Source organism: Mustela nivalis, assembly GCF_964662115.1.
Source record: "Mustela nivalis genome assembly, chromosome: 15".
NCBI classification, from domain to species: domain Eukaryota; kingdom Metazoa; phylum Chordata; class Mammalia; order Carnivora; family Mustelidae; genus Mustela; species Mustela nivalis.
The window spans coordinates 30711254-30732077 of NC_139034.1; the positions used below are offsets into that span (position 1 = coordinate 30711254).

A 20824-nucleotide genomic window follows, 5' to 3' on the forward strand; every position below is an offset into this window, starting at 1 on the left:
CTCCACCCACCCCTACCCCCAAAATCTTCTCAACTTCCAGCTTTACCCATCCTAATAAATGACACTACCATTTATATTTTTTGCACACACAACAACCTGGCAGTTAATCTTGATTTCTTGAGTTCACTTCCAACTGATATAGGGACTTCTATTTGGCTCTACTATTTTCTTTTCTTCCATAGTATAGAACTTTTACTGGGCACATGTGCACCCAGAATGAAGATGGCACTTCTCCATTTCCCTTGCACCCAGTTGTAGCCCTAGGACTGGGAAGCGCCAAGGGACAACTTTTTGTCTCTCCTTTATCATTTTTTCTGTCATGATGTCTTCAAGGCAGAGGCTGTTTTGGACCAGGGGGATGAGGGCCACCACCCTAAGATGCCCTAGTAGTGAGCTGCTAGTATGTATATTATCCAGGGTCTAGGCTGGAGATAGAATTTAAATGGGCAACGTTTAATATAAAGAATTATTAACTATTTTTAGGGGATTGGGTTCTAAAAGCAGATAAAAGAAAACTCTAAAGAATACCTGAGGGCTGAGAAAGAGTAGCCAATGAAGGAACAAATTTGAAAGGGGAGAGGGGCTCAGAACTTGTTGGAAAAGGTGTGCCAGAGCCCACTAGAGGTGGAGAAGTTTGCTTAGGCCAGTTACTTTAAAGGAGATTGACAGCCTGTGGACTAAAAGTGGTGGGTAGGAAACTGTGGGCCAAAACTGGACAGAGATGGTCATGGGATGCCCTGTACGCAAGCCACTGGGAGTTACCCTGTAGGTGCAAGAGGAAGAGAAAGAGAACCATAACCAAGAAGAGAAGCTCCTTCTTCTTGTCATATCCCTATTGTACCATCTACTGACAAAGCTAACATCAGGCCAACCAGCAAAGGAAAAGTGCTTACAGAATCCAACTCCAGTGCTACAAATAAGGCAATGAAGAATGGATTTGGAGTGAAGAAGCAAAATCTGTGTTGGTTTGCTAGGCTGCTACAACACAGACCAGGAGGCTTAACCAACAGACATTTATTTCCTCACAGTACTTGAGGCTAGAATTCCAAGATCAAGAAGTCAACAGATTTGCTTTCTCTTGAGGCCTCTCGTTGGCTTGCAGATGGTCCCCTCCTTGCTGTGTCTTCACGTGGCCTTTTCCCTCTGCATTTACTCACATAAATCCCCTGATGTCTTCTTACTTCTAAAGACACCAGTCACATTGCATTAGAGCTCTACACTTAGGACCTCCCTTGACTTACCTCTTTAGAAGTCCTGTCTCCAAATATAGTCATCTTGGGGGTTGGGGCTTCAACATAAGAATCTGGGGAGAACACAATTCAGTCCCAAATTCTCCACCCTTTGGACCCCCAAATGTATGTCTTTCTCATATGTAAAATACATTGCTCCCATCCTCACAGGCCCACAGTCTCAACCCATTTCAGCATCGACTCCAAGTTCAGCTCTAAACAGCATCTAAGGGGCACCTGGGTGGCTCAGTGGGTTAATGCCTCTGCCTTCTCCTCAGGTCATGATCCCAGGGTCCTGGGATCTAGCCCCGCATCGGGCTCTCTGCTCAGTGGGGAACCTGCTTCCTCCTCTCTCTCTCTCTCTGCCTGTCTCTCTGCCTACTTGTGATTTCTGTGTGTTAAATAAATAAATAAAACCTTTAAAAAAAGAAAAGAAAATAAACAGCATCTAAATCAGGCGTAAGTGAGACCCAAGGTATGATTTGTTCTGAGGCAAAATTCCTCTCTACTGTGAACGTGTGAACTCAAGCAAAGTATGTGCTTCCAAAACACAGTGGTGCGACAGGCCCAGTATGTTTCCAACTTAAAAGGGAGAATTTGGAGAGAAGGCAGGCAGAACTGTTAACTGGCACAGACGGCTGCATCAGTCCTGGATCTCCTACAAAGACTGACTTCAGAGAACAATAAATTTCTTCCTTTTTTTTTGGATAGAGCAGAACTTAATATTAATTAAACCAAATAAACATACAGTTCATCAGCAAATCTTGTTGGCTCACCATTACCGTGGCACTCACCCTGATCTGAAACACTATTATCTCTCAGCTAGTATGATGGTTAATTTTATGTGTCAACTTGACTGGGCCGAAGGATGACTCAATATAGGATTAAACATAAAATATCGGATTAACCTCTTCCAGAAGAGGTTAGCATTTGAATTGGTGGTCTGAGTAAAGATGATCCACCTCCATATGGGTGAACATCATCTAACCTGTTCAGGACCTGAGTTGAATACTGATCTTCTCCCCCTTCAGTGCACCTGGTTCTCAGGCCTTCAGACTTGGACTGGGATCCACATTTCCCGATAGATTTATCAGCTCTGTAGTTCTCAGGCTTTCACACAATACCTCAGCTCTCCTGGGCCTCCAGCTTGCAGACTACAGGTGGTGGGACTTCTCAGACTTTATAATGGTATGAACCAATTCCTTTTAATAAATATCCCTACGTTATATATAATATCTCTCTATAAATATCTTTATATAACCTATTGGTTTTTTTATATATCCTATTGGTTCTGTTTCCCTGGAGAACCATGACCAACACAGCTGGGTTATAGTAACTACTTCCATACTGATCTCTCCGTTGCCACTCCAGCTCACTACAATCTGTTCTCCACACACCAGTCAGAGTGATCTTCCCATTGCATAGATCTGATCATATGACCTTACATAAACCCTTCAAACATGGTGACTGGTATAAAATCTAAAGCCCTTCAAAGTCCTACATAATCCAAACTATGCTTGTCATTCCAAATCTATTTCCTTCAACTCTGCTCTTCTTTCCCTATCCTCTAGCCATACTTGATTATTTCTGACCCTTGAACACTTCAAGCTCATTTCTACCATAGAGCCTTGCTGTCTGAATCCTTTCCCCAGATTTTCACATGACTGCTTTTTTCTTATCACCCGGGGGTCACAGTTTCTGAAGTAAGCCTTGCCTTTTCCTGCATCTATGCCTTGTTTAGAGATATCTTACCTTCTAGAATGCCTTCTCTTCCCATTCCAGCCCCACAGACTTGATGCCAACACCAGCAAGCAATGCCTCGTCCCCTAGCACTGGCTGACCCTGGATACAGTTGTACCAGAAGGGAATTTATTCACTCACTGAAATGAACTTCACAGGACACTGCTACATGCAGGGTTTGAGCTAGATAATAAAGGTTTACAAAGTGAGTTAAGAGCTGGTCACTAACCTTAGAAAGAGGACAACAGAGGAGAAAGGGAGGGGAACAAAAACTACCACATGCCTACTAAGTCTTTGGCATTTTCTAGCTACTTAACAAGCACTGTCTTAATTCTTTCAAGAGCCTTGGAGAGAGATGTTTTGGCCCCATTTTATAAACAAGGAAGCTGAGACACAGCACCATTCCACAAGGTCACGTGGCTAGAAAGTAACTATAAGTGCTCACATTCCTGCCACAACACTGAGGAATGGGTAGGGCTAGAGGACAGTAATGGCAGTGCCTCAGCACTGACTGGGAAGGAGAGCACACGGAAGGGAGCCCACCAGTGCTTAGAGCCTGAAGTTACCTAGACCTCATCTGGTAGATGGAAGTCATCATTTTATGGCTGAGGCAAAAGAAAGTTCCATGGACTCACGGACCCACCCAATGAGGCAGAATAGAGACCAGAGCCTGAGTCTTGGGCATTTTCACTCTTATTTTTCTTTTATTTGCCTTGTAGATTGCTAAAAATAATCATAAAAATGATCCTTGCCAGGGTTTGGTTTAGAAACTCAGGCCCAAGCTAGTCAGCACAAGGCATTCAAATAGTCACAGGTAGTGGTTCACACATGGGCAGGTGATAAAATCTCAGGTTTGTGAGATGTGAGAAGAAGGTAGTCAAAGGATTCTGGGAAAGTTTCCTCACTCTCTACAGAGGACCACAGCAAGAGATCCTGGATATAGTCCTAGGTGGCTGTGAGACCCACAGTTCTCTTAGCAATCATGATACCAGCCTGGGGATGAATCTGACATCTGGAGGAAGAAAAAGCCAAGAGAATCTCAGAGAAATGAAATAAGAATACTGAATTGTGCTTGGTCCCACCAACTTCTGGTCTTTTTCAGTAACATGGGTTACTGAATCTACATTGGCCAAGTTGAAGAGGAAATTTACCCAGAGCAGGCCTAGGCTGGCAGGCCCAGAAGATAGAAAGTTACTAGAAATAGCAAGAGATAAACAGAAGCCCTTCCAGGAGCAATATATAGCCAGCCCTTTCTGCTTCTATAAATAGGCCTCCCTCCATAAGCTCCCTGCCCTAACCTTTGTTCCCACCTAAAGAACCCCCCCTCTCAGTTTAAACCCACCAACCAGCAGTCAGCATAGCCCTTGGACACTCACCTCCTGCACTCCCCTATAAAAGCTCTATAACCCCAATGCCCAGGGCCCAGAATTTCGAGTGCAAGCTTGTCTGGGTCCACCAGTGTAAAATAAACCAAGTTCACCTACTTCTCAAAGTGTTGCTTGATTTCTCACAAGTCTGATTCTTATTTTCCACAACAAAACCACTTTGATTTGGGTTTTCTGTAACTTTAAGTTGAACGTATCCTGTCTGATAGTGAGGCTCCATTGCCTCATCTGAAAAGTGGGTATAATAATGTCTACTCTATGAAATTGTTATGATCATTAAGTTAAGTAATATATATATAAAGTATTTATAATTTATAGTATAATGTCCATCATAAACTCAAACCAAATGTTTATTATTACTCTTATTTCCAGGTATTTTGACAAAAAGAAAAAAAATATGGACTTAAATAAACTTGGCAATCCAACAATGGTATGTCCACTTTCCCAAATATCAAATTGTATAGAGGCATGGCAGGGGGTGGGGAGAGAATGTCTAATAATTCTGGATTAAAATGTAAATTGTTATTTTCATATCTCTGTCTCTCTGTCTCTCTTTTTAGTAGCCCTTTACCAACCTTTCCCTATTTCTCCAATCCCACCCCCAGCCCCGGGCAACCAATTTCCTACTTTGTTTCTTTGAGTTCAACATTTTTTAAGGGGGGATGGAGGTTGGGTTGTGATAAATTAGAAGACTGGCAGAAGCTTTGAAAGTATACAGATAAACCTCTCTTTCAGGAAAAGACAGAGATGCATCATTTTGCCTGTTTTGCCTGCATTGGGCCCTGGGGGACAGCGCTCAGAGTCCTTAAGAACTGCCTCTTTGTTTGCTATAGTTTTGTGGGTCTCAGACACAAGACCATTGGATTTCAGAATTAAGTATTTCAAGAACTCAGCTCCTGTACTGGGTGTCTTCACAGTTGGGGCACTGGATGTGGAATCCAAACCCCTTACTCCTCCCCCCAAAGCAGAGACTTATGACTTCCCGCCTAGTTGTATGTGTGTTGGGAGTAGTTTATGGTAACGGTGTGTCTCAGTCTTTCAACACATTTTGGTGGGGGTATTTTCTCATTCCTCCGATGTGTATAAGTCACTCGGCTAGTTTCTTGACCGTGCTCTGAGTAATTGTACATTCCGTATATCCACAGGAGAGGTGCTCAGGAGCCTGCTAGGTTGCCATCTTGGTTGCCTCCAATTCCCCTTAAAAGCTTTCTTTGACTTTTCAGTAAAATAGGAGGGTAAGCATCTCATTTGCTGATGAAGATGGATGAAAATCTTCACTTAAAAAAAATAAATTTATTTATTTGAGAGAGAGAGGGAGGGAACATGAGCAGGGAGAGGGGCAGAAGGAGAAGCAGGCTTCCTGCTGAGCCTGGAGCCCAGTATGGGGCTTGATCCCAGGACCCTGAGATCATGACCTGAGCAGAAGGCAGATGCTTTACTGACTGAGCCACCCAGGTGCCCCTTCACCTTTTCTTTTCTTTTTTTTTTAATTCAATTTTATATTGAGGAACAAGACAAGAAAGAGTATTGGATGGGGGTAAGAATAAATTATCTCTGACCAATTTCTTTCTTTTTTTTTTTTTTTTAAAGATTTTATTTATTTATTTGACAGAGAGAAATCACAAGTAGTCGGAGAGGCAGGCAGAGAGAGAGAGAGGGAAGCAGGCTCCCTGCTGAGCAGAGAGCCCGATGTGGGACTCGATCCCAGGACCCTGAGACCATGACCTGAGCCGAAGGCAGCGGCTTAACCCACTGAGCCACCCAGGCGCCCTCTCTGACCAATTTCATCAAACCCTGAGATTAACTGAAATTTACATCTTGCCAATAGACATTGAAGCTGCCCCTTCCAGCTCTACTCTTTCCTACCCCCTTTTCCTTTCCAACCCTCCTTACTTCCCATATAGCTGTCAAATCCCTTAGATTTATTCACTAACAATGCTCAGTACACATAGGCTTCTTTATAGAATCCTTAACAGCATCATAAATGGCAGATTCGGTTAAGGTTGAGGACTGAAGGCTCGAGAATGTTTGTACAGAGAGGCTTATCTAAATAGTAAGGAAATTCAAATTATCGTGATGACAGAAAGTCAAGATAGAATGAAAATTATAGGTCACCTCCCCTTCCTCCACAGCACGATTTCCTTTAGTGCTCCCTCATATTTGTTGACCCATCTAGTGTTAAATGCTTCAGGGTGGCATTTCTGTATTTTCCAGGAGCCTGAAAATAGCACTTACAGTCCACAAATATTTTCCCAACTTTCAGTCTTATTTTCTTTTCTCGATTTTATGGCACTGACCCTGAAGTTCTTGGGCCTTTTTATTTATTCCCAGCTCTCCTAAGGCCTCACAGAATTTCTAGTTCTATCACCAAGCAAATGAAAAACCACTAGAAAAGTTCATATGGCTGGGCCAGCGACCCATCACGTATGGGTCTGGAATTCTTCAGGAATCACTGATTGGCCAGCAGCACAAAACATGGAGGACAATGCCTTATCCCATCACACTCTTCTGCTGTTCACATCCTTCATGGCCTCTGACCTGAAGACTTCCTCCCCAGGAGCTCGTTAAGACAGAAACAAGAGTCCTGGAGCAATTTTTCATGTTTCCAAAAAGTGAATGGAAACTACACCACTTGGGTCTCATGAGAAGAAACATCCAGCACCTCGCCAAACAAGTAAGGTTAATGGTTAGTCACGATCTCTGTGGATGTTGTGTGGGTTAGGGGCTGCCATAATTTGAGCACCAACTCAAATCTTTCCCTGTGTTGTTCCTAATCCTTATGTGATACAAATTTCACTGTTCACACCCATTAATGCAGGGAAGCAATCCTGAGTAAAGGGCCCCCCAGGTACTTCCTGATTCCTCAGGGGATGTTCCAAAGGGATGCAAGTCTCATCAGCTGCCATTTCCAGTCCCTTCATCCGCCCCCCACCCCTCCCCACCCCACTGGTCACTGTCTCCTCAGTTTTTAGGGCCAGCTGCCCCTGTGGACACTTCCGCCAATTCCCACTTCCCTTCAGGAATAGCTACCAGGAGCTGGAGGCCTGGAGGTGCTGAGCAGTGTGGTGGGCTTTGGCAGAGATGTAGAGAACATGTGTTTCTCCATCCTTTATTAGAGGGATACCAAATGACACTGTTCATACCCCCAATATCTTCAAGTTTTTCAGTGAAATAGTGCTTCCTGTTGGTATTTGGTGCCCACTTCTCCTCCAGCCCTGCCTTCATCCCTAATATTCCATCAGACCCAGACATAGGAGACATAGTCACAGGACAACACAGCACTGTAGTGGGAATTTTGTCTCCTTCTTGGGACAGAGGTTTGTGACTGGGGGCAGGCTTACCTTGCCTGGTTCTCAGGGCCGTTCTATCTGAGGAGGCCCTCTGAGCCCCCTTGCAAATCAGACCTGTAATGGGCCTGTCCTACCAGGGATCCCAACACACTCAACATGTTCTGACCCTCGGTGACGGACGAGACCCTGCCCTCCTCCCTGGTCAGTCTTGTTGGTCTCTTCTCATAATAAAACTGAGGGCTGGACAGACTAAGAGAGTTTCCGAAGGCTCCACAGTAATGCCTTGATTGATTAAGAAAAATAAATTTGTTAATTAATGTACAGTTTTGTAGAAAAATATTTGAAAACCGGCAACTAGGGACGTTAAAGTACTAGGTGGGAATTAAAGAGATCTGGGTGCTGGTATAACTAGGGAGAACTGTTCTTTTCTTTTCTTTTTTTTTTAAGATTTTATGTATTTGACAGACAGAGATCACAAGTAGGCAGAGAGGCAGGTGAGGGAGAGGGGGAAGCTGGCTCCCTGCCGAACAGAGCCCAATGCAGGGCTTGATCCCAGGACCCTGAGATCGTGACCTGAGCCCAAGGCAGAGCCTTAACCCTCTGAGCCATCCAGGTGCCCTGGGAGAACTGTTCTAATGCCAGTGTTGCCATAATCACACCACTGGCCTCTGTGGCTCCAAACCTCTGCCCTGCTCGAAGATACTGTGAAGACACTTGCATAAACTGCTGTTTCTCTCTTCATTTTCAGCACAAACCCATTGCTATAATGGATAGCATGAGAAATCTGGTTTGGGCTGAAAATGAAGATGCACACTGGGCATCCAAGCACACCTCCCTGTATCCTGGCTGGAATGAAGGATATGGGAGGAACTGCTCTCGGGCAGCCTGTGAGGGCCAAAGCAGTCCACGGTTCCAGACTCTCCTTGGATCGAATAGCATGGGAATCAGAGCAAACCTCATCAGTCTGCTTCGGATGGGAAAGCAATGAAACATAGATGAATGGGAAAAAAAAAAAATCCAGATGAAGAATGTTCAAGCCACAAAGCAAGGTCAATTATTCAAACTCTTTTTGACTATAGGAGTCAAAACTGTTGACTTCAAAGAATAAAAACCTGCTTTATAAACTTAAGCAGAAGGGGAATCCGCAAGAAAGCTGCTGGGGAGCTGGGGAAACAGGTATGCTGGAGGATCAGGTTTGGAAGAAGGCAAAGGAAGGGAATCAGGCCACGAACTCTGCTGAGGTCATGCCTCAGGACAGCCTGGTGGAGGCGCTGTTGCCCATGACCGTTCCACGCTGTCCAGGGACCCTGGCAGTGGCCTCATCACTGCTGGAAACTGGCCTCCTCCACTGCCACCGTGGCTATGGGGCCCCTTGGTGAAAGGAGTCACTACTGCCACTAGGAAGATTCTGAGCTGTCCTCGCTTGTGTTCCCATCTCCGAAGTCGAAGCCCTTGGAAGAGCCCACCACAGGCCTCATGTCCCTTCTGAGGCTGCTGAGGGCCAGGAAAAACAATCACCTGTCTTTTCAGGTGGCACTCTGACGCCTAGCAAACTTGCCCGATGGTAAGACTTCAGATAATAGGTACCCTCTGTCCTAGTTTGCTTGGGCTGTCACAGCAAAATGCCACAGACGGCGAAGATGAAGCTACAGAAATTTGTTTTCTCACAGTTCTGGAAATTGGAAGTCCAAGATCCAAGTGCGGTCAGGCTTGGTTTCCCCTGAGGTCTCTCACCTTCGAGCCACTGTGTCCTCCTGTAGTCTTTCTTTTGTGAAGTGCCTCCCCGGCTGTCTCTTTGGGCATCCAAATTTCTTCTTTTCAAAAGGACACCAGTCAAATCGGATTAGGACACACCCAGAAGGTCTCACTGTAACTTAATCACCTCTTTAAAGGCCCTTCCTCCCAATGTCAAGTTCTGAGGTCCTGAGGGTTAGAACTTCAACATTTGGTGGGGGGAGGGGCACGATTTAGCCCAGAACACTCTCCCAGATGGAAAATGTCCACAGCAGCGAATAAAAACAGAGACAGTGAATGCATGTTTAAATACAGGACTAATTTAGTAGAAAAGTTCCAGCTGAAGCCCGCCGTTACAGGTGTAATCAAGAGGCAGGTGTTCATCTAGGCCCTTGCTTCTTAGTCCCTGTGGGCCAGCAGCATCACATATGAGCCTCAGCTTGCAGCTCCCCTTACCCCTCAGTCGGTCTCTTCGTCCCAGCTGATCTTTTGCCATCATGCTTGGAGACGCTCTGCTCTAGGCACTACTTTAAGATTTGCTTGCTGCAGGTGAGAGGGGCGGGGTCCAAGTGCCTCAGTGGCTCTGCCTGCATCCTGATGCAGAAAAGGGACTGAGGGGCAACAGGCCCAGGGAGCAGGCCCAGGCAGCCCTCCTGTGGGGCTACCATCAGGAAGGTGATAGCGACCCTCTCAAGTCTGTTTCCGGACTTGGGTGGGCAAACTAGTTAATGCTTTGACAGTTATGTTAAAATCTTTATAGTGGACTCTGAGATACTTTTCACCACTTCCTTCAGGGAAGTGGGGGAGGTTTCAAGCTCATTCGGCCCTTTTCTCACGGGAAGGCAGGGAGGACAGTCTGTCTCCTGAGGCTGCGTGAACATTGGATGGGTCAGTCTTCATAGAATGTGAGAACAATGTCTAGCACAAAGTAAGTTGGCTTTTACTACTATTATTATTATTATTTCAGGAAAGGTAAAAGGAGGTCATAGACCTCCTTTTCGGGTTTATCTTATCAGTAGGAGTTAACATTCAACCAGAGAATTTATTTCCTAGGACCCATTTGCATACCTAAAATTTTTGCCGGAATTTCAATTATTCACCCAAGTGTTTTCAAACCCTATACGCTTCTCTGGCTTCAGGGCCACTTTCTGAAGCTGTTACAATCTGGCTGGTGAATACATTTGCATGGAAAAGTTGAGTTACTGGAATCAAATGTTCAACTCCTTGCTCGAGGAAAAGGAGAGAGGTCAGAGCCTTACTCCTTCCAGAGAGAAGAGCACAAAAGGAGCCCACTCTGACTAGGAAACACAATGCAGAGCATTTGATACTTCCCTTGCAGAGTGATGGTTTGTGTCTTCTCTGATAGGAAGAGAAAGAGAAGGAGAGTAAGAGACCTTAGAGCAGGAAGCTGAAGGGAAAAGAGACGCATTCTTGCTACATAAATATGCCAGAAAGGCAAATAATGAGCCCATGTTGGTTGTCATGGAAGCTGTTGGTTAGCCCCTCCCCCGCACGAGAGAAGGAAAGCTGAAGACTACAAAAGACAAAGTCGGCCCAGGAGAGACTGTCACACCGTGCCTGAAGCCTAGAGAGTCAGCTGAGGAGAAGCCCACAGCCCTGGCATCCCAGTCTCCACCATACGATGGAAAGAACCAAATGGCTTGGCATAGGAGAAATGTGTTTGGTAGGGATTTTGCTTTGTTTTGTGTGTCATTATACTCAGAAACCTCAATAAAATGGAATAAAGCAAATCTGTGGCCAGAGGCTCTGAGAGTTGTGGAAAGTAGCTAGGGTCTTTTCAGTGAGGATGGGTCTGGACCTGGGGACTCCACACGGTGAGAGTAGGCTCTCCCTTTTCAAAAATACGTTGGGGTTGGGGTGGCACCTGGGAAGCTCTAGTCAGTTAAATGTCTGACTCTTGATTTCGGCTCAGATCATGATCTCGGGGTCGTGAGATAGAGCCCTGCATCGGGGTCTGTGCTGGGTGTGGATCCTGCTTAAGTAAGATTCTCTCTCTTCCTCTGCTCATCCTTGCCCCACTCTCTCCCTCCAAAAAAAAGATTAAAAAAAAAAAAAAACCCACACACACAGAGGTGGAACCCTATGCATCTAGTACCCATCACTTCCAAAGAAATGACTAGCCAGCGAGTCCTAAGCATCTTCTCTGGAACTTTTGAGATTTGTCTTTTATTCCATTGCTTTCCTTAGAAACCCACCGTGGCATCCAGCTTGGGAAGTGAACAAAGTTCTCTATTTTGGAGACTAGCAGATTACCTTTGGAATAGAAAAATACCTTTGGCACTTGATGTCACAACCCTGGTTCCAGCCATTATTCCTTTTTTGTTATTTACTAACTTTGATGGCAGGTGATAGAAGAAAGAAAAAATTGAACTTTAGAGAAGATGACACTGAGGCCAGTATCATCTGCCTGGAATGTTTCTTCTAACTGCACACTTGATTTTTTCTTATCCTTTAGACCTCAGTTTAAATGTCACCTGTTGAGAGAGCCTTCCCAATCACCTATCAACTGTGGATACCCCCTGTGATGGGTAATGACTGGGCCATGGTGCCCAGATATGGTCAAACACTATTCTGGATGTTCTTGCGAAGGTTATTTTGAATGAGATTTACATTTGAGTAAAGCATATTGCCCTCGCTAATGTGGGTGGGCCTCATCAAATCAGTTAAAGGTCTGAATAGAACAAAAAGGCTGACCTCCCCTGAGCAAGAGGGATTTCTGATGGCAGACAGCCTTTGGACTTCACCTGCAACATCAATTCTTTCTGGTTCTACAGCTGACTGTCTTTGAACTCAAGCTGTAGTTCTTGAGTGTCCAGCTTGCTGCCCACCCCCCCCCCCACCAGATGTTGGACTCTCCAAGCCTTCACAGTTGGGAGCCAATTCCTTAAAATAGATCTTTTTCTCCCTATAAACATTTGTCTGTCTCTCTGGGGAACTCTGACTAGTACACCAGGCACGTACACATCATTATCTCTTTCCTCAGTCTTTGTTCATGTCCTTCAGAGGCTTGTTCCAACGTCCGGACATTTTGTTCATTGTTTCACCTTTTTCTGTAGTGTCTTGACTAAATGTAAATTCCATAAAGGCCAGGCAGATGTGCCTTGTTCTCCCTGTGTCTGAGAGGCACTGGGTGCACAGCAGATGCTAGTAAGTCTTGGTTAAATGACAGAAAGGCTAAGGTTCTCCAATAGACTATGGGCTAGGAGCACTCTTATATGCAAACTGGAATTCTAATGTGTGTGAGAACACTGTGTTAAAAATGCTCACAACCACAGTAAGACACCGACTAGGAGAGCTAGAAGCACACACACACACACACACACACTAACAAGATTAGGCAAGAGTGTGGAAAGGTAAGAACTCGCATACTTTGCTGGCAGGAATGGGGTAGCTACTGTGAAAAACAATTCCACAATCCATTGGCAAATTAAAGATAGAGTGACCTTATGACCCAAGAATTTCACTTCGAGAAGTGAAGAGAAGAGAAAGTAAAGAGAAATGAAAACTTGTCTCCAGTAAAACTTCTGCACCGATCTTCATAGCAACACTATTCTTAATGGTCAGAGGGAGGAAATAACCCCAATGTCCGTCAGCTGATGAATGGATAAGTGAAGTACTAAGTCCGTACAATAGGATATTATCTGGCAATTGAAAGGGATGAGGTACTAATACATGCTAGGATGCCAATGAGCCTCGAACATACTACGTTAGTGAAGGAAGCCAGACCACATGATGCCACTTATTCTATGTTGTTTGTATGAAAGGCCCATAAGAGGCAAATCCATAGAGACAGAAAGTAGATTAATGGTTGCCAGGAGCTGGGGATATGGGGAAATGGGGAGTGACTGCTAATGAGTATGGGGATTCTTTGGGGGGTGATAAAAGTGTTCTTGGAATTAGTGATGATAGTTGCACAACCTTGTATACATATTAAAGGCTACTGAATTATAAACCTCCAAGTGGGGAGCTTTATGGTATATAAATTATATATATTTATTTTTTAATGGAAAAAAAAAAAGCTCTCAAGATATGAGATCTCAAGGGCTAACAGTGGTGCAGAACGCAGCCTCAAGATGAGGGGAGCATGCAGCATTCTAGCCATGCCCTTGAGAACCTGCACTGTGTGAGCTAAATGGGGGTTATATTTATAATCATAAGGATAGTAATATTCATACTGTTCTCTTTTTCTTTTTGGCATATAAATACATTTATAGGTGATTTATCATTCTTAAAACTCACTTAGCCATTATTTAAGAACCTGGGGACGTAGCCCCTTTCAAAACCATCTGTCAAAAACCACTATTTAGTACATCCGGTATCAAACATGGCCAGTATTAAATGATACTTTCGGCTGCCATAAAAAATAAAATAAAACTACCCATATGTCAGCTTCCTGGAGGAGCGCTGTGGACTGTCATTCATCACGAGTCCAGTCTCAACCACAAAAGCCAGATTCCCTTCTTGTCACCACCCTCTCAGCCACTTTTTCCTGCTACTTGTGGTTTCACTTCCTTTCACTGACTGCTGCTCTACAGTAGCTCCTCTGTTGTTGAGGATACCCTGAGGGGGAGGCACTGCCCTGGGTGCAGGGGCAACTCACAAAAGAATCCATCAGCAAGCACCTCACACCCCAGAGTCATCTGCCTAATCTTGGGGAGATCCTGGTGAGAGAACTCCCACCCGCACAGAAGACCTCACATGCTTGTGGTGTCTGCTCCATTCATTGCGAATTTCAGAAGAGAGTAGAGTGGAGCTCATTGGAGCCACTTCCTCCCCTGGGAAAACCAAGTGCAAGCAAAATAATAGGAACAGTCCTTCTGAAGAGGAGCAAGGCTGAGCCTGATAAACTGCAGCCAACTTCTGAGCACATGCTCATAAAGTCACTTTTCACCAGATCTAGGATAAACAGCACCTGGTCAAAAGACTTTGTTCTTTAAAAATAAAAATCAACCAATCAACTCTGCAGCTTTTCACTTCCTAAAAAAGAAAAGTAGTCACTAGAATTCCATTTTGAATCTATTCAGGAGCAATCACGGGAAGTCTGAGGTTTATCAAGCCAACTAATCATGGGTCATCTTCTGAACCGTGAGCAGGGCTGTGTGTACCAGGAAGAGTGCACAGGAGGACCAACCATATTTGCAGGAAGTTTCCCCCCAAATTAAATGAGTAGAAATAGATCTAGTTTACCAGATCAGTTCTTTCCTGATCATGATTAACAGCTTGCTACAGAAAGGGCAGTTGGAGTCAGTGTAGTCAGGACAGAAGCATGAATATGGGAAATTCTGAAGGTGGCAACAAAGTAACAGACATAAGTGCCCAGTGACCCAATAATGTGTTCGTGTTAGAAATCGAATTCTCAGGATGTGTGGGTGTCTCAATGGGTTAGGCGGCTGACTCAATTTTGGCTCAGGTCATGATCTCAGGGTCGTGGGATTGAGCCCCCACATGGGGCTTTGTGCTTGGCATAGAGTTGGCTTGAGATTCTCTCTCCCTCTCCCTCTGCCCCTCCCTCCCAATCCTTTCCTGGTCTCTCTCTCAAATAAATAAATCTTTTTTAAAAAAAAAGGAAAGGAGAGAAGAGGAGAGGAGGGGAATTCTCAGCCCGATGGGCTTAGTCAACAGGTGCCTCCTAGAGTGAAATCCTGAATCTGATCACCAGGAAACATCAACCAAACTCAGACTGAGGACAATCTACAAATTCATTGCCCTGAATTCCTAAAATAGGTCAATGTCACGAAATACAAAGACAGACTCAGAAACCGTTGTATATTAAAAAGAGACTCATGAAATGTGACAAATGCCTTGGATTTTCTTTTGCTACAAAGTGTATTATTGGATCAATTGACAAAATATTTATAAAGTTTATAGATTAGATAATATTTTATCCATATTAATTTCCTGGTTTTGATAATTGTCTTGTGCTTTTGAAGAAAATTCCTTGAGTTGAGAAAACATACACTGAAATATTAGAGAATGAAGAGACACTATGTCTGTGTCTTACTCTTAAATGATCCAGAAAAATAACGAGAGAGAAAGAAGAAAAAGGAGGCTTTCTTCATGAAAAAAGTCATGGTTCTTCTAGGAAGGAGGATGGGAAGAATGAGTGTTGGACCTTATATTAAGCACACAGATCTTAATAATGTGGGCTTTTATTGCTGAAAAATCACTTGGGTAAATTCTACCTTCAACTATTAAAACATGAAATTATACATAACAGAACACAAAGGGAAATTTTTCCTGTGTCCTAGAATTAACCAGAGGCATTAAGCACCCCACATTCAGAGAGCTGCCGACGGTTGGAGTTATCTCTTTAGCCTCAGAGCCTGTGAGAGGCACCAGTTCAGGGGCGATCCTACTTTCCCACCCCACACCACATCCAGTGTCCATAAGAAAAAGTTTAAAGGGTAAAGGAGTCCTGGGCTTTTTGACTAATACAGCATTTATGAAAAGAATCCATTTCCTTTCATTCTCTAAAACAAGTGTAAGACCCCAAAAGAATCAGTGATAAAGGTTTGGGAAAACTACAAGAAGGGGAGAATTGTATTTTCTTCCCTAGTTGAATATCTGCTTATCTAGTAGCAGTCTAATCTGCCCATTAGTTGAAAAAGAGGAAGAGAAATTTCAGGATAATGGCAAGATAGAGAGGAAATTCTCCAAGGTGGAATAGCTTCTATACCATTTGGCAAGACAAAGATGTGTGTGTTTCCAATGGATCAAGCAGACATCAGTGAAAAGAAATAGGTTTGGGTCACTTTGTTGATACCAGATCAAAGATAGGTAACCTGAGGGAATAATAATCCCAGGGTTGAGAGGTATGGAATGGAGCAACTTTGGTATGGATAGGGGAGTGAGACGGGGCAAGAGGGTGGGGTGGGGGGAGCCAGTGCAATTTACAGAGCTATGTGGACTGAAATGTTGTCTATTAAATCAAATCTGATCTTGTCAGAGGAATCAACCCTGCTCTCAATCACACTTGTACAAACCACATTTAACCTCAAAAACCTCAAGAGCCAAGACAGGACTAGTTAGTACTAGGAGGGCAAGAGGGAAAAAGCTTAGAACAACTTTTGAGGTAGAAATTTGGAAATGAAGAAGAACGAGCCTTAAATATCAAAATGAGGCTGTTCTAAAATAAGAATGCCTAAAGAATTATAAAATTTGACAAAGATATCAATAATGAATGAACTACTCATTGGTAAAGTTTGACAAGGTGGCCAGTTGGACAAAACTATTAGATAGAAATTTGAAACATTTTCTGTTTTAATCACATGAGTTTAGAAGCCTAAATAAACCGATTGTATATAGAAACTAAAATAGGATAAAGCATTGACCCATGATCTGTGCAGCTGTACCTCACACCCCTCCCTTTCATCTGCCTTGCCCTTGTGTCTGACCAAGCAGCAGAGACTCTTCCAGCTACTATGTTAACAGAAGGACAGCCAACTTTCCTAGGAAATTTCAAGGGAGTGATGTCATAAAATCAACATCAAATGGCCTCTGAGTCTGTGTTTCTCTTGACTGCCACTGTCAAGTGACATTGATCAGGAGTTGGTTAGTGAGCTGACCCCAAAGCTGACCTTCTGTCCACTGTGTGACATGATCCTTGTCATTTTCATGGGGCCACCATATTACTCCATGTCTATTGTTGGGGAAAAAGCAAGGAAAGAAAGAAAAAGTAAGCTAAATCTAGCAGAAAGAAAAAGTAAGAAAGAAAATTAAGCTAAATCTAGTCAGAATATGATTTAATTTGCCTTGGGCCTCCTTATCTGAATTTGAGTGGGGTGGTTGACACACATACTGACATATTTCCTGCTTGCAATTCTAATTACCAGTTTAACCTATTGTTTCCAGAGAAGACACCACATGGGACGGGGGAGAGGGGGAGGGTGGAAGGAGATTTCCTGGGTTTGAATGCCAGCAATCCCATTCATTAGCATTATCTCTATGCTTAAATTTTCTTATCATGAAAAGGTTGTATGTAACCCACTAAATTGTTGTGAGGATTAGAAAACATATCCTGTGTGAAACCTTGAGCACAGTGCCTGGCACATCATAAATACTTAATCAATTTTGGCTATTATTATCATAATAACTATAATTATTATCACCTTAAGAAGTATAAGGGCACAGAGTGGGAGTGGGAAGGAGAGTGGAGGGAAAGGAGGAGCTGGCTGCTATCAGCACGAAGCAGACCACCAACACTAAGAGTAAAATGAAGAACCAGCAGCCAAAGTCAGCTTGAGGAACTCAACGGAGCTTCCCCACAAGTTGTCCTGGAGTTGATGGAGGGCAAAGACAATGTCTAGCTTGAACCAAGGTTAGGGTGTCCAGAGTGGGTAGACCAGGAGGTGCTTGATGAACTCTTACAACTCCATCTTATTGGCTACAGAGAATATGGAGACACGCCCCCAACCAAGAGATATTGGCTTGGCCTGCAGCTTGGACACTTGTTGCAAGGTTGTGGAAACACTTCGAGGACAGGCAGGCAGTGTGAGCAGGCTGGAGGCTGCTAGCCCTTTCTGGCTATTTGGGTCCTAGTGGCCATAGTCTTCTCCAGCTGAAAGGCGATGGGCCTTGATGTGACAGCTTAGTAAGCATTGCTTTCTGAACGCGAAGTTATTTAACCTCACCCATGGGAAATTCAGACACACTGTCAGAAGCGAGGAGTTGAGGGGCCCTTCACCGGCTCAGTAAGTAGAGCATGTGACTCTCTATCTCAGAGTCATGAGTTTAAGCCCCATGTTGAGTTCAACCCCCTTACTTTAAAAAAAAAAAAAAAAAAGTAGAAATGAGGGGTTGGGGGTAATCAAAAGTTAAGAATAGGAAATTGGAGGCAATTTAAGAAATGCATTTCAAAGAAGTGCTTCCCTTAGAGAGCTCTACAAAAGGCATACAGACAACTTATGAAGTTAAATAACAGTGCTCAACATCTACAGCTCCACTCTCAGGCAAATGTGGGTTTGACTCTCCACTGCGCCACTCAGAAGCTGGATATCTCTAAGTCAGTTACCTAACCACCTTAAAATTAGGTTTTCTCCTTTGTAATTGAGGCTGTTGACAGTACCAATCAGTCTCAAAGGGTTATTATAAGTATTGAACAAAAGAACTTAGAAAATAAACCCGGCATATATTAGGAGCTCAACATTAACTATTGTCTCAAGTGACCAAGTTTCTTCATCATGTTCCTTTCCCACAAAAGAATAAGTGACATTGAGGGGTTTGTTACAAAGCCTGGAAAATGTTTTACACTTTCACAGCCTTTTCAACAACAGAATAACTTCCAGATACCCAGCTATAGCTTTCATGTAAATATTTTACCAATACGGTGTCTACAGAACGACCAAGATAAGATAAGGAGTTTACCATCTGTATGCCCATGATTCCCAGTTTATCTCTAGCTTCGACCTCTCCCTGAACTACTATAGATTTGATTATTCAATTTCCTACTCAACATTTTTACTGGATATCTAAAAGACGTCTTAAACTAAACATGCTCAAAATCGAACACCTGATCTTCATACCCCAAGTCTGCCCTTCCGGCAGTCTTTGCCACTTCAGTTAATGACATCTCTAATCTTCCAAGTGCTCATGGGAAAACCCTTGAGACACCCTTGCTGCCTCTCTTTTTGATTTCCAATAGGTCAGAAACACTTTCACTCAGATTTCAAAATATATCAGACCCCTTCTGAGCTGACCAGAGTCAGACCACTTCTCACTACTCTTCTCCCATAGCTTAGATCCAAGCTAAAAATATCTATCTTACTTGGGTTTCTGCCCTTGCTTCTTAGCTGGGCTTCTTGCTTCCACCCTCAATTCTTTCTATGGGTTGAACTGTGTCCCAAGAAAAGATATGTTGTAGTCCAAACATCAGTATTTGTAAAGGTGACCTTATTTGGATATAAGGTCTTTGCAAACATAAACAATTTGAGATGAGGTCAGATTGGGGTAGGTCCTAATCTAGTAACTGGTGTCCTTATGAGAGAATGATTTAGAGACACAGAGATAAAGGGGAAAATGCCATGTGGAGATGGGAGGCAGAGATTGGAGGTACGCTACCACAAGTCAAGGAACACCAAGGAATGCCCTCAAAGATCAGAAATTGGAAGAAGCCAGGAAGGATTCTCTCCCAGAACTTTTAGAGGGAGCATGGCCCTGTTGACACCTTGATTTCAAACTTCTAGTCTCCAAACATGGCTAGAAAATAGACTTTTGTGGTTTTAAGCCACCCAGTTTGTGTTACTTATTACAGCTGTCCTAGGAAACTGACACACCCCTCTACAGTCTATATCAACATAGACCCAAAAGCGATCCCTTTAAGGCCTGTTCTAATCTGATCACTCCTTCAGCGGAAACCCTCCAATAGCCTTCACATCAGGCCTTACAGTTGCTGATAAGTTCCATTATAATATTTTCCTACCCTCTTCTCTCCTACCGCCCTACTGGTGATCTCCCCTCGTTTACTCTATCATAGCTGCCATTCCTGTTGTTCGTTAAACGGACCAAGCACGCTCCCAGAGCAGAGCCTCTGCCTCTGCCTAGAAGGCTCTTCTCCAGACAACCACATGGCTCTTCTCTCACCTGCTTCAAGTCTTTGCTCAGGTGCTACCTTCTCAGTGAGATGTACCTTGTCCACACTCTTTAACCCTGTACTTCCAAACCTTATTACTCTCCTCTATTTTCTCCATCTTGCTCTATACCTTTTAACATAGCATATATTTTATCAATCTGTTGTCTTCTTCCTGCACTAGAACATAAGCTTCATGGGATGAAGATTGCTAACTAACACACAAAAGGCATTCATTAAATATTTGTTGAAATAATGAATGAAAATGAATGAAGATTGTGCTGGGACAAAACTGTGGTTCCTTAACAAAAGACAGATAATTGTAAGGGCAGATAATCCTTCTCCCAATAGCTTGTGAAGACTGAATTCTTTGTTCAGTTTATCTGCAGGCCACATCCCCCATATCTAATTTAAGCTAGGATCTTTCCAAATTATTCAAATGAGGATTAAATGAGAAAAAAAAATCTATGTGAATGCAGCTGACATTGTTCTTGGCACAGAATAAGTACCTAATAAATTAAGTTTCTATCTCCTCTCCCTATCACTGATGACAATGAGTATAGAATTTGATTATCCTGAAGGAGTGGGCAGGGGGCTTCTTTAACATAAGTCCTTCTCATGACAGGGACAAATGACTTGGGTCTAGAGTAGCACCTACACCAGAGACTGCTCTTCCAGACTTATGGGTAAATGATGACATGCCTGCATGTCAGCACAATAAAGAGGCAAAACCATAGAAGGAAGTTATGGTGATTCTGGACTCCTGGGGTGATAAGCCTTTTCAGTCCAGTTAGGAATAATTTTTCCTGTTAAGGATGTAGTTCTTGCCCCTCATTGCCCTGTGTGCTTAGGCACAGCATC

At 43.5% G+C, this 20824-nt stretch overlaps 1 protein-coding gene across 6 annotated transcripts in view; it reads right to left on the bottom strand.

The window, feature by feature from the left end:
- LOC309848547 (cysteinyl leukotriene receptor 2-like) overlaps window positions 1-20824 on the bottom strand; it is an 84949-nt gene that overhangs the window by 36708 nt on the left and 27417 nt on the right. The gene's annotated exons all lie outside the window — the stretch shown is intronic.